Here is a 14,829-nt window from a genome sequence, read left to right on the forward strand (position 1 = left end):
TGGCTGAAGAGCCCATGAGAGTATTTTAGGCATGGAAAGCCAAGACACGCTGGGAAAAAAAAAAAAAAAAAAACCTAAATGAAAGATCTCTGAGTGAGATCCCAGTGGAAAGAACAGGTCATCAAAGAAGGAGGTACCTTTCTCTGAAGGGAGGAGAGAACTTCCACTTTGACTATGACCTTGTGTAAATAAGATCAGAGTCGGCAAACTCAAAAGGCCTCCATAGCCTTGGCAACTCATGACAAGAGCCTAGGGTGATTACTGACGCCATAAACAAGAGTGTCAATTTGTTAAGTCAACAACAGGAGTCACTGTGCACTTACTCCTCATGTAGGATCTCTGTCCTTAATGTGCTGTACATTGAGATTTAATGCTATAACTAGTACTCAAACAGTATTTTACACTTTGTGTTTCTGTGTGGGTGCAAACTGTTGAAATCTTTACTTAATATATGCTAAATTTACCTCTGTATATAAAGATAATTGAAAATAAATCTTGATGTGAGTGGAAGGGGAGAGGGGAGGGTTGCAGGTGGGAGGGAAGTTATGGGGAGGAAAAAGCCATTGTAATCCATAAGCTGTACTTTGAAAATTTATATTCATTAAATAAAAGTTAAAAAAAAGAAACAAAATTGGAGGAGATAAACTTAAGTCCATGCCTTATTAAAAAATCCAGATGAGCTCCAAATACTGTTAAGAATTAAAGAAGGGCTGGCGTCGTGGCTCACTAGGCTAATCCTCTGCCTGCGGCGCCGGCACACCTGGTTCTAGTACTGGTCAGGGTGCCAGATTCTGTCCCGGTTGCCCCTCTTCCAGGCCAGCTCTCTGCTGTGGCCTGGAAGTGCAATGGAGGATGGCCCAAGTGCTTGGGCCCTGGACCCCATGGGAGATCAGGAGAAGCACCTGGCTCCTGGCTTGAGATCACACGGTGTGCCGGCCACGGCGGCCATTAGAGGGTGAACCAACGGTAAAGGAAGACCTTTCTCTCTGTCTCTCTCTCTCACTGTCCACTCTGCCTGTCAAAAAAATAAAAAGAAAAAAAAAGAATTAAAGAAAAAATAAAAACAGATAAACTAGCGCAGAGGAGGATCTAATAATAAACATCAAAAGAAATAATAACCTCATAAGCTTGACAAGAACAATAGAAAAAACCATCCTACCCAGAGATAGTTTTTCTTAAAATGTTTGTTAAACCATAAACATTAACATAAAGTGGCAAATGGGCTAAGCAAAAATTTTAGTAAAAATGAGAAATCACCATTTATATATCGTGTTTACAATATAAAAAGCCCATTCAAACCAACTTCTGGAAGATGTTGAAATATATAAATTATATAAAAACCTCACACATGTAGACAATAATGGATAATTAGGCAAAGGACAAAGCCCCCACAATTCATACAGACAGAAATACAATTTATAAATAGGCCTATGGAAAAATATTAACATCATTAAATATTAATAAAAACATGAAAATTAAAACAATGGAGCACCATTTTCCAACTGTAAAGGAACAAAACTTTTTTGTTGATGAAGTTGAAATGAAGTTGTGTACTCTTAATATTTCCAGTAGCAGTGCGGAGGAACACAGACACTCCAAATCAGAAAAAGTGAATTCAGGTCACCTGATATTAAAAAAACATTTTACAAAATTGGAACTCTAGGGGCTGGTGGTGTGGGCATAGGGGGTAAAGTTGCTGTCTGCAATGCCAGCATCCCATATGGGCACTGGGCTGAGTCCAGGCTGCTCCACTTCCCATCCAGCTCCATGCTAATATGTCTGGGGTAGCAGTAGAGGATGACCCAAGTGCTGAGCCCCTGCACTCATGTGGGAGACCCGGAAGAAGCTCCTGGCTCCTGGCTTTGGCCTGGCCCTGCCCCAGCTGTTGTGGCCATTTGGGGAGTAAACCAGCAGAGGGAGGATTCTCTCTCTCTCTCTCTCTGTGTAACTCTGACTTTCAAATAAATAAATAAATAAATATTTGAAAAAACAAAGGGGGAAATCTAAGCACCAAGGTGTTCGTGGCCATTTCTGAAATTCCTAGGTAAGAGCTCGTTTACAATGCTGGGCACACACTTCCCCTGGCGAGCTGCTCCTCGCTCCCTGCCTGGCGGCTGCCTCACCTCCAGGCCACCTCCCCACACTCCCCCATACGTGTGCTCTCCTGGCACCCCTCAGCCTTTGGCACGGAGCCTGACACACAGTAGGGCCTTCGTAAGTATTTCTTAACTCAGTGAATGAACCGAATGAATCCATGTTAAACAGCCACAGATTGCTACAATATGATTCATGAAAAAATAGAAGCCCATCAATTTGTTAATGATGAAAATTATGCTTCCACTTGGAAAATGCTTTAGTATAGCAGAACCAAGTTAGGGGCGAGCAGAGGTGGGATGGGGGGAACAGGACACCTGATGGTACATATATTATGATTCTGACCAGGTAACAGTTGTAATGTAGGCACAGAGACAAACCCTAAGATACATAAATTGAATGTGTTTCTGTTGGAAGTCAGGGGACTATGGATGCTTCAGTCTTTTTCTTTTTGTAAAGAAACTGTAGAAACAACTGTAGAAAAGGCAGGGCAAATTTCACAGGCTTTGGAAAGAGCTGGCTGCCTGTCCCGGATGTGCTATTTAGTAGCTTTGTGACCTTGGACAAATTACTGCAGCTCTTTGAGCCTCAGTTTCTTCATCTATTAAATGGGGACAATAATAGCTGCCTCTCAGAACTGTTGTGAGGGATAAATGATCTCATGCATGTGAAAGGATTTTACAAACTATAAAGTGCTGTATAAAGGTAGGACGCCATTATTATTAAAGCACCCTCTGTTTCCTAAGAGATATAAACTTTTTTATTCCTCTCAACTTGTTTATGTTTAGTCATTTACATACAGGGCAAAAATAATTTCAAGGTCACTGAAACACACATGGTCCTAACTCTGTTTCACGAACTAATTCTAAACAAACCCTAAACACAGGCCCCTCAGGCTGCAAGGGACTTCCAAGTGGGTTAGTAAAGGGGACTTTTACGATGTTGATGATGAAGGGAAAATGGTCCCAAAGAGAAAAGGTTTCTCCAAGTAATCAAAGAAGGAAAATCACAGAAAATCTATCAATTATTAAATTTTCAAAAATAAAAAATATGTATGGAAAAAAAAAGCGGGAAAGCCCTCCTATTCTGGCCCCTATTGTTGGTCCTCCTAGGACATTTTATGCGTATGTAAGCAAAGAGAAATGTGCTATTTTTCTTTCCTTTTAAACATTGAACAATCATTCTTGGCACCATCTACCGATTAGTACATGAAGATTTTCCATCTTCTTTATTTTGCACCTGCATGGATGTGGTTGTGTCTTTATTTGAAAATATGGTTCACAGTCCCTGTGGAATGAAGGTACATCCAGTTGTCCCCAGTCATTTGCTGTGCCCTCTGAGGAAGGAGGTCTCACTTCGCCTTCACCAGTGACAGTAAGACAGGCAAGGGAATGTTTTATGAGCAACCCATGCCCAAAGAGCCCACTGCTTGCATCCTTTCTGCTCAACAACATAGGCCTTTGGATTCTTCTTGGTTATTTTCCTTGACTTGGCTCAAAGCCACATGGTTGGGAGGATCTATAATAATTAGCCCTTTTCGTAAAAGTCAATAGAATGCTGCGGTTAAGAGACTGAAGCCAGACTACCTGGGACCAAGAGCTGGCCCTGCCATTTACTATTCAAATTCTCTATACCTCACACTGGGGATAATAATAGTATACACCTAACAGGGTTTTATGAGGGTTAGTGAGTTAAGATGTGTACCAATGGCTCTTATTATGTTCAGCATCTTTCAGAAGGTATTTGGCAAGCAGCAACCAAAATAATACAGGCTGTCTTTATCTCATGAAATTATGCCCTAAAACAGTGGTTCCCCAGGTGCGGTCTTTGGGCCAACAGTATTACATGACAACTTGTGAGAAATGCAGATCTACTAAATCAGAGTCTCTGAGGAAGGCCCTGGCAATCTCTTTCAACCAGCCTTCCGGGTAATTCTGATGCACACTCTAAGAACTACTGCCCTAAATGTAGGGGTTGGCATTGTGGCACAGTGGATTAAACCACTGCTTGCAATGCTGGCATTCCATACTGGAGAACAGGTTAAAGTTCCAGCTACACTGCTTCCCATCCAGCTTCCGGCTAATGTACCTGGGAAGGCAGCAGAAGATGGCCCAAATTCTTTGGTCTCTGCCACCCACGTGGAAGAATGAGGATGGAATTCCTGGCTCCTGCCTTCAGACTGCCCCAGACATGGCTGTTGTGGCCATTTGGGGAATGAACCAGAGGATGGAAGATCTGTCTCTCTCTGTCTCTCCCTTTCAGCCTATCACTCTTTCAAATAAAAAAAATACATTTTTTAAAATAAAACATAGGAGTTGGCAGGGGACAGTGGTTTTTAAACATATTCAGGTCATGAAACACCTGAAAATCATGTTCTTTGTGGGATACCATGAATTGGTGACAGGGAATTCCATGTATATTATTAGTGAAAAAATATGCCCACATTCTTCGAATGCCATTTTTTTTTTTGCAAGTCAAAAAAAAATTACATGGGATGGCTTGCTTTTAAATTACATATCCAAAGTTGTTTTTAAATATTTGTTTTCTACAAGTTTGGTAGCACTAATAGATTAAACCACATCAGGTGTCAATATTTTATGTACAAATACAGAGAAAAAAAAATTCAAAATTGTAGAGTACTGTACTCACCCTACAATATGGAAATTGAAGGGTCAGCACTGTGGTGTAGCAGGTAAAGCCTTTGCCTGCAGTGCTAGCATCCCATTTGGATGCCAGTTCAAGTCCTGGCTGCTCCACTTCTCATCCAGCTCTCTACTATGGCCTGGGAAAACAGTAGAAGATGGCCCAAGTCTTTGGGCCCCTGCACCCATGTGGGAGACCCGGAAGAAGCTCCTGGCTCCTGGCTTTGGATTGGCACAACTCCGGTCATCACAGCCATCCAGGGAGTAAACTTGCGGATGGAAGACCTCTCTTTCTCTCTCTCTCTGCCTCTCTGTAACTCTGTGTTTCAAATAACAAATAAATCTTTGGAAAAAAAAGGTAATTGATCACCATGATTTAATGCTAGCCATTTTTTTTATTCATATGATCATTCAACAAACATTTACTGAGTATTTACTACATGCTAAAAACCATGGTGAATACCTGGAATTCTTGAGTGGACAAGACAGGCAGGAGGAGGACATGACCTATCTTATTGGTAGATCTATCACATGTTCCATCTATAGAGAGTAACAGTCCAACTTGTCCTTTACCTATGCTTTCAGCCATTGGGCAGAGCTTCCAGAAATGAGCCACTGCAGTTTGCAGTCTTCTTGGATCCAGCACAACAGTTTCCCCAACGAAGAAATACCACTATCATGCAGCACAATTAAGAGAGGTCTAACAGGTCTGAGTCAAAGCTAACCAGTTGGTGGGGCCTCCTTGGAACATTATTTTGAAGATTCTGAAAGAATATCCTGGCTGGGCAGGAAAGGGTGATGTGATGAAAAAGAAGGCATAAGAAAGCAGTAGCACCAACATCAAGGTCTTTTATTTGCCTTTATGCAAAGCCTTCCTTCTTCTTTGGGATATGGGAAGCTATTTCTCAGCCTTTCTGGGACTACAAAATCAAACTCATTGCCTTTCTTTACCCTAAAGCTACCAATTTGATTGTCTTTCTTTCTTTCTCTTGTACTTTCCCTCTCTCAGAGCCCTTTGGAATGGGCTGACCAAGTACAGAGTTCAGCAGACTGTCTTTCCTGATACCAAATACATTAGCATGGAAAGATGATCTCTGCCGAGTTTTCATTGAAGCTCAAATGCCCAGCCCTGATGCCTTCTTCCACTTTGTAAGACTCCTGGCTTGCTCCTAAGTGTGAAACAACAGGAGATGTATTCCTGAGTGACAGAGCACACATTTTACCCTTTGCTACTTGGTTAGTGTCACACAGATGGGAACAAATGGTCATTCACCTTCCACCTCCGTGTCAACCAATCTCTTGGAATAAACACAAAGATTCCTACTCAAAGTTTTGTGTGAGAGAATACAAAGGAAGACCACGAATCTGCTGGTTGGGCTACTTGCTCTACAATTTAAAAGATTCATGTGTCATTTCTAGATTACTCTTCATTTGCGTACATGCGTCTCCTACAAAGAAATCACGAATCTCTATTTAGGAAATATTTCGCTCAAGGCTCTGGTCAATCAGACTCATCTGGTTCATATGGTCAGCTCATGAAAAAAGTGTCTATATGTTGTGAAGTGTTCTAATTCCATACCCCACACAAAACGCTACTTTGCAACTTTTGTAAAATAATAAACTGAGAATCAGGACTTTGAAGATAATTATTTGTAAAAACTATTATGTCTTCACTTGGTTTATTTTAGTTTTAGACCACGGTGACACCTGATGAAGAGATGGTCAACTATCAGTTACCCCCCAGTTATGGACGGGAAGAGCATTCTGTGTTAAATTAAATCAGATAGGTGTCTTTAAAGAAATATCAGTCTCCCCTCTCACCAAACATGTAGGGAACACTGGAGAGTAAAACTGACTGATGCATGTTCAACTTTTTGTTGTTATTTTTTCTTCCCATCTTCTTTCAGAAAAAAAAATGAGCAAAAGCAAGAAAGGGAAAGAGAATAAAGCAGAGGGAAATGGCTCTGCCGACACCTGGAGATCTGGACTTTCAGCTTCCAGACCCTGAGTATAGAATACGTTTCTAGTGTTTGTTTTTTTAAAAAGAGACAGCAGGTAAAAGATGAACACCAAGAAATGGAGAAATGCCGTGAACTATCCCTGGAGAGTAAAAAATTGGCATTGGTAAGGACTTTCAAGATTGTGGACATAATACATAAGCCTTGTCCTAAGCAGTTTTTACAGTCAGTCGTAAAAGAGAAAGTAAAGGCTCATTGTGAAACAGTTGGCACATCCCTAACAAAGGTGAGACAAGCTGGCACCACTGTAATTTGCACCCATTAGCATGGAGCTCAGTGGTGATCCGACGGTGGAGGACACAGGACACATTATGCAGGGTAGACCAGGGTGAGCAGTTTACATCGTCAGTGATGCTGAAACTGAATTTTGCTCCCAAAGATTAGGAAACATCACTATTAATGCATATAAACAACCCAGCCATTATTTATATAAACGTGTATGTGTGTGTGTGTGTGTAGAGACTTCATACATTAAGTTTTGCCATCAAAAAGACCCAATTATTACTTCACTATTTAACTTTAAAAAAAAAAAAAGATTTTGTTTTTATTTATTTGAGAGGTAGAGTTATAGACAGTGAGAGGGAGAGAAAGAGAGAGGGGTCTTCCTTCCACAGGTCTACTTCCCAAATGGCCCCAAGGGCCAGAGCAGAGCTGATCCAAAGCCAGGAGCCAGGATCTCCCTCTGGGTCCCCCACGAGGGTGCCAAGGTCCAAGTGCTTAGGCCACCCTCTACTGCCTTCCCAGGCCACAGCAGAGAGCTGGATCAGAAGAGCAGCAGCCAGGACCAGAACCGGCGCTCATCTGGGATGCTGGCGCCACAGGCAGAGGATTAACCTACTGTGCCACAGCGCCAGCCCCTACACTATTTAACTTTCAAAAGAAAGGAGATGGTAGCACTTGAAAGCACTTAAGAGAAGTTATCTGTCAAATCTACACTTGTAAATATTTTCCTTGAGCAGACGGAGAATAACTGGGTGTCTTTGCCTTGTAATAACTCTCCAAATTTCTAACATTGAGAGTTAAGTGACTCCTTAATCCCCATATTTACAGGTAAAAAATCCCACCCCCATCAGCTTTTGAAGAACCCATTTCCCTCTCCCTGGTTATCTGGTTACTTTCCTTTGGATCTTTCCCCACTCCCACTTTTCTGTTAAAATGAGAAGAGTAGTTAGATGTAACCCAAAGACTCCTCCAAACTTACCCGGCGCATTTCCACTTGCTTTGCCCTTGTGTTCCTTAGTTTGGGCACTTTCATCCAAACATGATCAGACACTTGAATTCCTACGAGAAGAGATCAAAGATTAAAAACTAGTCTTCTAACATCACAGGGGGACCGAGCTCTCCAGTGAGGGGAAGGGATCTGCCAGCCCCATGAGCCTGCCCTGGAAAACGTGCTGCTTACCTGTGAGCTGATGGCTTTACCACAAGATGAGCTCTCCAAGAGCTTAGACTGTACTGCACAATACAGAAGGAAGGCAGAGCAAAATGCTGGAATTCAGACACTCAATCAGTTGTTGGAAGGGCACGACTTGAGTTATGAGAAAACTGGATTCGTCAAACTCCTTCAGAGAACAAAGAGAATTCGGCTGAAGGGAATCATCTGACCTGGCTGTTGCGGGCGTCTGAGGAGTAAACCAGCAGAGGAAGAATGGTCTGTGACTCTGTCTGCTTTCTAAATAAATGAAGGGAGGCAGGGAAGGAGGGGGAGAGAGAGAAGGAAAGGAGGAGAGAAGAAGAAGGAAGAAGAAAAGGGAAGGAAGGAAAGAAAGAGTGGAGGAATGAAAGAAAAATTCAAAATTTGGGACACCAAAATAATGTAATTACATTTTCCACAACGTTTTGAAGTCCTCTTGTACTATCCTTTACCAGAAGCTCTGTGAAAAGTAACACTTGGCACTCTCATTCCTGTAATTATTATGCACATTTCAAATGTCAAGGAAGTACATGAAAAAAAAAAATAGAGCTGCAACTGACTGGAACTTGTAGGGACTAGCATTTTGTTTTAAGATAGCACATGGCACCGGGGTGCAAACTGAAGGTATGTCTTAATGTTTAGTAGTGACACAGTGATTACATCAATCACCTCCCTCAAAAGCTGTGAAACATATGCAATTTTTGTGAAATGTTTTGGCAGTCGAACTGAAACAAAGATTGTGTTTTGTTTAACCTGAAGGACCATACTTCAGAACTGAAAGGAGTGTTATAAATCCAAACTTCATAACCCCCTATCTCTTTGCTTACCCATTATCCTTCAGTAACTTGCTGCTTAAAGTATAGTTTCCATACTACCAGCACAGGCATCACCTGGGATATGGGCATGAGTGCAGGATATCTGTCCCTACCTCAGTCCCATTAAATCTGCATTTTACAGCAGGCTTTTAGCCTCATTGTTACAAAACTCAAATCTCAACTTAGAGTAGCTGGGTTTAATTCTGGCTCCAGTTCTGACACCCGCTTCCTGCCAAAAGATGGCTCAAGTAGGTGGGTTCCTGTCACTCAGCTGGGAAACCTGGGTTGTGTTTCTGGCTCCTGGCTCTGGCCCAGGCCCAGGCCCAGAAGCAGCTGTTGGAGGTACTGGATGAGTGAACCAGTGGATTGGAGTGTTTGGTTTTTCACCTCTCTCTCAACCCTTCTCATTCCCTCTCAAAGTTTAAAGATTTATTTATTAATTGACTTGAAAGACAAACTGACAGAGAGGAAGAGAGATCTTCCACCTGTTGGTTCATTTGCCAAATGGCTGCAACAGCCAGTGCTGAGCTAGGCCAAAGCCGGGAGCCAGGAACTCCATCATGATCTCCCACATGGGTGGCAGAGGCCCAGCACTTGAGAGCATCTGCTGCCTTCCCAGGCACATTAGCAAGGAGTTGAATCAGAAGCAGAACAGCCGGGACTGATAGCAGATGCTGATATCTCAAGCAGCCGTTTAACCTGCTGCTCCACAACACAGGCAAATTAAAAAAAAAAAAAAATTAAAAACCTGTGTTTTATCAAGATTTCAGAGATTTGTATGCACATTAAAGTTGGATAGGGGCCAGCGCTGTGGCATACAAGGTAAAGCCACCGCCTGTAGTGTTGGCATCCCATGTGGGTGCCAGTTCAAGTCCCAGGTGCTCCACTTCCAATCCAGCTCTCTGCTATGGCCTGGGAAAGCAGTAGAGGATGGCCTAAGTCCTTGGGCCTCTGCACCCATTTGGGAAGACCTGGAGGAAGCTCCTGGCTCTTGGCTTCGGCCAAGCTCTGGCCGTTGCAGCCAATTGGGGAATGAGCCAGCGGATGGAAGACCTCTCTCCCTCTCCCTGCCTCTCCTTCTCTCTCTGTAACTGACTCTCAAATAAATAAATAAATAAATCTTTTAAAAATAATACAGTTGGATGAATGCTGCTTGACAATCACTTTCTCTTTTTATACATATTAGTTCTAAAATTATTTTGTCCTCTTAAATTCCCTCACCAGGAAGTTAAAAACATAAGTTTAACAAAAACACAGTAATTACAACCCCCTTGTAAAAGTGATCAACAAAACCTTCTTCCTGTCCTTAGATGCACAGGATAGACTATTCCACTCAAGACCAAGGCGGGGGGAGAGTTAGAAAATGGCTGTTCCCTTCCATGTCTTACCTTGTCGAGTCAGGGATTTCTTTAGAATCAGCCTCAGGCCGGCGCTGTGGCTCACTAGGCTAATCCTCCGCCTTGCAGCGCCAGCACACCGGGTTCTAGTCCCGGTCAGGGCACCGGATTCTGTCCCGGTTGCCCTTCTTTCAGGCCAGCTCTCTGCTGTGGCCAGGGAGTGCAGTGGAGGATGGCCCAAGTGCTTGGGCCCTGCACCCCATGGGAGACCAGGAGAAGTACCTGGCTCCTGCCATCGGATCACCGCACCGGCTGTGGCGGCCATTGGAGGGTGAACCAACGGCAAAGGAAGACCTTTCTCTCTGTCTCTCTTACTGTCTACTCTGCCTGTCAAAAAAAAAAAAAGAATCAGCCTCTATTTCACACACTTGCCTACTATTTAGAGTCTGAAAAAAAGAAAAAAAAACTTCAAAGGAGAACCAGGTGCTCTAAGATTAACAGCTGTTTATTATTATAATTAATTTATTGAAAAAGATGGTTTCGTTTCATTAGCAGTCTAAGGGGATTCTGCACACAACTGGAAAAGCAAGTAGCCTACAGGCACAGTCACTGAAGACCCATCTACCCTACCGCCTATAACAAGTGAACCCTAAGAGATGGGGGCAGGGGAGCATTCTATTACCAAAAGCTTTTAGATTCCCTCCCCACCTCTTCTAATTAATCCAAGGATACATTCGTGGGGATCTCACTTGAGGTGAATTGCCTTTCTTTCTTCTCTCTCTCCCTCTCTTTTTTTAAAGGTTTATTTATTTGAAAGATTCAGAGTGACAGGGGGACACAGAGATCTTCCGTGCACAGGTTCACTCCCCAGATGGCTGCATGACCAGGGCTGGGCCAGGCCTAAGCCAGGAGCTTCATCCAGGTTTCCCATGAAGGTAGCAGGGGCTCAAGAACTTAGGCCACACACAGGCCATTAGCAGGCAAGTGGATCAGAAGTAGAGCAACTGGGACACAAATCAGTGCCCATATGGAAGCAGCAACTTTACCTGCTATATCACAACACTAGCCCGGTGAATTGCCTTTCTGACGAAAGGACCTCGAAACCAACCTGTGGTTTGGTTTGCCATCGTTAGGTACTGGGAAGAATTTCCATGGATACAAGGTCTTAGGAGTAGAAATATGGGTTCTGACGGAGGAAGGGCAGAGGTCTAAAGACTTGGTTTCAAAGGATACAGAAATTATTTCTCATAGCTCTAGATTATTTTCACTGGGGACAAAGCAGTCATTAATTGGTGGCCACTTTTGCTAGGACTCCACCTATCCCTTTCCAGAAATTACTTAGATATTTTCAGGGATTATAAAGGATCACTTGTAAATGGACTTTTACATTTCCCTTTTTTGCTTTTTCTGTCTGGCATATAAGGTGCAGCAGTGTCTTCACAGAACACAGCCCTCTTTATCTGCTGCTTTCATAGCCATTGACTTAACCAATCATGATTGAAAAGACTAGAAAAAACTTGCATCTGTACTGAACATGTACAGACTTTATCATGTTTATTTATTTATTACTTTATTCATTTTACTTGAAAGAGAGAGAGGGGGAGAAACAGATTTTCCAACTGCTTGCTCACTGCCCAAAGGCAACAGCCAGGGCAGGGCTAGGTTGAAGGCAGCCCAGAACCCCATTCAAGTCTCCCATGCAGGTAGCAGAGTCCCAGGTACGTGAACCATCACCCACTGCCTCCCAGGGTGTACATCAGCAGGAAACTCCATGGCAAGTGGAGTAGCCTCCCAGGGTGTACATCAGCAGGAAGCTCCCTGGCAAGTGGAGTAGCCAGGACTCAAAGCAGGTGCTCTGATACAGGATACAGGCAGCCCAGCAGCAACTTGACCACTGCACAAAATGCCCACCCCATGACTATATATAGACTTTTTTCCCCTTGTCATTATTCCCTAAACAATACAGTTTAGCAACTCTTCACACAGATTTTACATTATCTTAGATATTATGAGCAATTTAAAGGTGACTTAAAGCATATGGAAGGATTGTGCAGGTTATATGCAAATACTATGCCATTTCATCTAAGGAACTTGTACATCCTGCGATTTTGTATCCTAGGTAGGGGAGTGGGTAGCTAGCATCAGTCTCAGACAAACACAGAGGGATGCCTGTAATCTGTAAAATGAGTATGGTAAATGATTCCTTCAATCAGTGCTTCTGGAAAACTGGACGAGGAGTCACCAGTATTAGGATCACCTTGAGAGCTGGTTAGAATTCAAGCATGAGGCTCTCTCTCCAGATTTGCCAAATCAGACTGTAGGGGAGCTGCATCTTAGGATGCTACATTTTAGAAAGCCTTGGGTGGTTTTTATGCTTATAGTTTTAAAAATACACTGAATTTTGGGCTACAAGAGCACTCCAGCCTGCACTGTATTCAACTGTCTCCAGCCTGTAGGTAGGAGTATTAGTGAGTTAGAGGTATCTTACCATCTTCGGAAACTGAACCCAGCCTAGGTTATTTTGCATGCAGGCTGGGGAAGCTTTTTTCTGCCAAGGGTCATTTGGATTTTTTTTTTTTTTGACAGGCAGAGTGGACAGTGAGAGAGAGAGAGAGACAGAGAGAAAGGTCTTCCTTTGCCGTTGGTTCACCCTCCAGTGGCCGCCGCGGCCTGCGCTCTGCGGCTGGCGCACTGCACCTATCCGAAGGCAGAAGCCAGGTGCTCATCCTGGTCTCCCATGGCGTGCAGGGCCCAAGGACTTGGGCCATCCTCCACTGCACTCCCTGGCCACAGCAGAGAGCTGGCCTGGAAGCGGGGCAACCAGGACAGAATCCGGTGCCCTGACCGGGACTAGAACCCGGTGTGCTCGCGCCGCAAGGCGGAGGATTATCCTACTGAGCCGCGGCACCGGCCTCATTTGGATATTTATAATATCACTCCAGGCCATACAAGATTATCAAGTTAAAAATTAGCCTGCTATTGATTTACTGAATTTCGAGTCCTGCCTGCAGTTGCCTTGGCAGAGTCAGATTAAATGATTTTCCTGGGCCTTATACAGTCTGTAGGCCAGAAGTTCCCCACCCCTGAATTGTGGGGGAAGGAGCAAATCAGTGGATACTTTAAAAGAAAAAAAATTTTATTTATTTGAAAGGCAGAGTTACAGAGGCAGAGGCAAAGAGGGATCTTCCATCTGCTGGTTCACTCCAACTAGCCACAATGGCTGGAGCTGGGCCGATCCGAAGTCAGCAGCCTGGAGCTTCTTCCACATCTCCCACAGATGGTGTAGGGGCCCAAGGACTTCGACCATCTTCTACTGCTTTCCCAGGCCACAGCAGAGAGAGGGATTAGAAGTGGAGCAGCTGGGACTTGAACCGGTGACCAAACAGGATGCTGGGACTACAAGTGGCAGCTTTACGCGCTAGGCCACAGCACTAGCTCCTCAGTGGATACCTTGATAAAAGTACATGGAAATGCTAATCTTCATGATTCAAATTGTATGTTGGTGGGTCTCCAATCCAAATTCTCTCTGTTCGGCTATGTTTCCACAACCAATTAGCTCACAACTATGGAACTAAAACAATCACTGCAGAAAAACAGTGCTATGTCAGCTCTAAGGTTTCACCCAGCCTACTAGCAAGTCACCGTATTCCAAATAGATATCCCACTGCTCTGTGTTGGAACTCACCCGGCTGCTGACTGCTCAGGCCTTGGGCTGTTTTGAAATTTACAGTGCCACCAGAATTATGCTCACATTTCTTAGCTTCCACACTGAGAAATGGCAAGGTTTAGTCTACAGCCACACCACCCTGAACGCACCCCATCTCGTCTGATCTCAGAAGCTAACCAGGGTCGGGCCTGGTTCGTACTTCGATGAGAGAAATGGCTAGGGTTAAGTTTTCCATCAGCATGAGCATCAGGCAGCCCTGGTTGAATGTGCCTACTCACTGAGCTCCAAATTCACCATGTTCTTGTTTCCTCTATCTTTCCCTAGCAGAAAGGAAATACTCGAATAGTAGAGCAAGAAGGAGATCCAGAGAGAACCATTCCAATACTCAATGTTTGTGATTCCTGATGCACATTTGCATTTAAGCTCCAAAGACAACAGCAACAACCAACCAGGACAAACTCTAAACATTTAGAGCAAGAGTTTGTCTTAAATTTTGTTTCTTACCAACATAATTCAGTCTCCCAACAAAATCAGCAATGATGTAACAGACTGTTGGCAGGGTTTTCCACTAACCCATATATCCAGTCCATGTTCGTAAGCAATCATCTGGACACTTACATATTATGATCAATAGTCCACAGTCTCGTGTTTCATTTAATGTGAGATTTCCTCTTTGAGGTCCTGTTGTTTAAAAAAAATACACAAAGAATTAAGTTTCGCTTCAAAGGAGTAATAGAAGGAATGTTATGATTGGCCCAAGAACTAAATGATTTCCATCCTCGTGAAAAGCGGCCAGCCATAGGTATACGACCAGGGGTTGATCTAGGTCCCCAATAGGCATC

The 14,829-nt window shown here is 43.5% G+C and overlaps 1 long non-coding RNA gene across 1 annotated transcript in view; it reads right to left on the reverse strand.

The window, feature by feature from the left end:
* Positions 1-10,747: 10,747 nt before the first annotated feature.
* The window catches only part of LOC103350731 (uncharacterized), a 132,871-nt gene continuing 128,789 nt past the window's right edge, over positions 10,748-14,829 (reverse strand). The window contains exon 10 of the long non-coding RNA XR_011378317.1: positions 10,748-14,668. This is a non-coding gene — a long non-coding RNA (uncharacterized lncRNA). The remainder of the gene's footprint in view (positions 14,669-14,829) is intronic.

Source organism: Oryctolagus cuniculus, chromosome 8, assembly GCF_964237555.1.
Source record: "Oryctolagus cuniculus chromosome 8, mOryCun1.1, whole genome shotgun sequence".
Taxonomy (NCBI): domain Eukaryota; kingdom Metazoa; phylum Chordata; class Mammalia; order Lagomorpha; family Leporidae; genus Oryctolagus; species Oryctolagus cuniculus.